The sequence below is a fragment of the Artibeus jamaicensis genome, unplaced genomic scaffold, assembly GCF_021234435.1.
Source record: "Artibeus jamaicensis isolate MK-2021 breed Jamaican fruit bat unplaced genomic scaffold, CSHL_Jam_final scaffold_1019, whole genome shotgun sequence".
Classification (NCBI taxonomy): Eukaryota; Metazoa; Chordata; class Mammalia; order Chiroptera; family Phyllostomidae; genus Artibeus; species Artibeus jamaicensis.
The window spans coordinates 32,715,431-32,718,585 of record NW_026522025.1 but is presented as its reverse complement, the minus strand read 5'-3'; the positions used below and the strand labels follow the sequence as shown (position 1 = coordinate 32,718,585).

Below are 3,155 nucleotides of genomic sequence, written 5' to 3'. Positions count from 1 at the left end.
TTCAACATATGAGTTTGGGAGGAAGGGAGGGACACAATTCATTCAACAGTGTAGGAACTTCTCATTTCCTGTTATCTTTTTGTTTTGGTTATGGTGCTTTTTTACAAACAGTAGTAAGGTTTCTCACAAAATATGTTTTTATAGGACAAAGTTTATTATAAGTACTTCTAAGAGTTTTAAAGTTTGACTTTAATTTTGAATCCACCTGGAATTTGTTTTTCTGAACAACCTGAGGTGGAGAGTCAAGTTCATTTTTGACCTCATGGATAGTAATAGTCCAAGTGCCATTTACTGTGTGGTGCTATGCCACCTGTGCCATAGTGAACATTTACAGCAAAGTCTGTCAGTTTTCCATGGGAGAATGGATCTGTCTCTGAGTTCCCTACTCTGTTGCATTGATCAGTCTGATTATCCCTGTGCCAGTATACTGTCTGAGATACTAAACATTTATAATTTTCTTTAGAAGAATTTTGACAATCTCCAACCTTTGTTCTTGAATGTAAATTTCAGATAAATGTATCAAGTTTTTTTGGAATTTTTCAAATCCAATAAACTATATTTAAAATTGTACATCACTGAAATTCTTATAATATTAAGATTTCTTCCCTGGCTGGTGTGATTCATTGGACTAAGTGCCAGCCTGCAAACCAAACATTCGCCGGTTGGATTCCCAGTCAGGGCACATTCCTGGGTTGCAGGCCAGGTAGGTCCCCAGAAGAGGGTGGGTGAGAGGCAACCACACACTGAAGTTTCTCTCCCTCATTTTCTCCCTCACTTTCCCTCTCACTAAAAATAAATAAGCAAATTCTTTTAAAAAAAGATTTCCCATCCAAGATCATTGTTTATCTCTCTGTTTATTATGTCTTCTATATATTTTATTCATACTTTAAATTTTTCTCAGATGGGTCTTAAACTCTTTGTTATACTTATTTCTAGATATCTTATATAATATCTTGTTGAAATTATGCATTGTTTTGTTGCGCATATGTATATGTAATTAGTTTTCATGTATTGGTTGTATATCCAGCCATTTAAGTAAATTTTTATATTAATTTCAAGTACCTTTAAAGACTTCTATGTAGAAAATAAGATAACTTAAAAATAATAGTCTCTTCCTTCTTTACCTATTTTAATTTAATTTTTTAATTATTATTTTACTGGCTAGATCTTCCAGTAAAATGTTGAATAGAATTGGTGTCAGTGGGTACCTTTGTCTACTTTCTGATTTTAAAGCATATGCTTCTAACTTTTGATAATTAAGTAAAGTATTTATTATAGATTTTTCTAGAAAGAAAGTTTCCTTTGTTCCTAGTCCTATAATGCTTCCTCTTTCTCTCTCTCTCTCTCTCTCTTTTCATTGTTGTGCTGGTACAGTTGTCTCCATTTCCCCGCCCCAACTCCCTTTCACCTCAGGCATTCCCACCTCTCACCCTCAATCCTACCCACTTTGGCTTTGTCCATGTGTCCTTTAAATACTTTCATTTGGATTTTAAACCATGAGTGAATGTTGAATTTTATCAAATTCTTTTTTTGTGTCTTTTAAAAATATGTTTTTATCCTTTAATTTATTAATTAAGTAATTATTTTATCAATTATATTGATCAAAAATCTGTCCTTTAAATACTTTTCAGAACTTATCTGTAAAACCACCTGTTTATAGCATTTTAGGTGAGATTTCCAACCACTTATTCATAGTTTATTTTATTTTTTCATTATGATAGTACAGTATGGACTTTCTTTTTTCTTCTTTTGTCAAATTCTGAAATTCATATTATTTATATTTATCTCTTATGTTTATAGTTTAAATTTTATTAACATAAAATTATTCACATTTTTCTCTTATTTTTAACTGTCATATTTTAACTCCCTTTTATTATTATTAATGTTGATTATAAGTATCCTAGAACTTTTAAAAAATATTTTATTTATTTACTTTTAGAGAGAGGGGAAGGGAGGGAGAAAGAGAGGGAGAGAAGCATCAATGTGTGGTTGCCTCTTACGTGACCTCCACTGGGGACCGGGACTGAAACCCAGGCATGTGCCCTGACTGGGAATCAAACCAGCAACCCTTTGGTTTGTAGCCTGCGCTCAATCCACTGAGCTACACCAGCCGGGGCTGTCCTAGCACTTTTTTATCATCACAAGGAGATATATATGTGTGTGTGTGTGTGTGTGTGTGTGTGTGTGTGTGTGTGTGTGTGTGTGTGTGTATAAATTGATTTTCAAGAAAGAGAAAGGGAGAGAGAGAAACATTGATGTGGAAGAGAAATGTCCATCAGCTGCCTCCCATACACACCCTGGGGTCAAACCTGCCACCTGGGTATGTGCCCTGAAAGGAAATCAAACCTGCGACCCTTTGGTGCTTGGGACAATGCTCCAACCAAATGAGCCATCTGGCCAAGGCTCCTTTCAATTTTTTTTGGGGGGGTACACCATTCCTGGAAGTACTGCAATACCAGGTCAATGCAGGAAGTGGATGGAGCAACCTCCTATTCTACCTCCCAGCTCCAAAAATCCACTTAATATAATGTCCTCAGAGAGAGGACATATCAGATATTAAACTGATAAAAACAGATACTACACTTGATCATAGCCAAAAGGCCAAGAAACGATCCTTGCACCTTTTAAATTAGTCTTTGCCATATCTTGTATTTCCGTGGTCTTATAAAAGAACTAGCATTTGTTTTTATTCATCCTTTATGTTACATTATTATTTTTTTCTTCTGATATTAATTATCTCTTTCAAATATATTTGTTGGATAAATTCTATTGTTATAACCTAGTTTGGGGGTTAGCAAACATTTCTTTAAAGGGCCAGGTCATAAATGTTTTAAGCCTTGTAAGCCATGTAGTCTCTGTTGCAAGTATTCAATTTATGCCCTGGTAGCAGGAAAGCAGCTATAACAACATGTACATGAATAGGTGTGACTATGTTCCAGTAAAACTGTGTTTACAAAAACAAGGGCAAGATTTAGTTCTTGGGACATACAGTTCATTGACCCTTGGCCGAACGTTTTGATTCTCAGCACGTGGTATGTAGACTTCCTTGGTGGCGTGTCCCTGAGAACCCTTCAGGATGTATGGTTAGGACTATTTCCACAACAATGCTAGGATGTTATTTAACTTTTTGACTGTGTTACCTTGAACTGACAGTG

General features: G+C 35.2%; 1 non-coding gene across 1 annotated transcript; it reads right to left on the bottom strand.

Annotated features, from left to right (window-relative positions):
* Positions 1-2,422: 2,422 nt before the first annotated feature.
* Positions 2,423-2,613, bottom strand: LOC119042776 (U2 spliceosomal RNA). The gene has a single exon (XR_005081284.2). It is a non-coding gene; the product is annotated as a U2 spliceosomal RNA (small nuclear RNA).
* Positions 2,614-3,155: the final 542 nt, after the last annotated feature.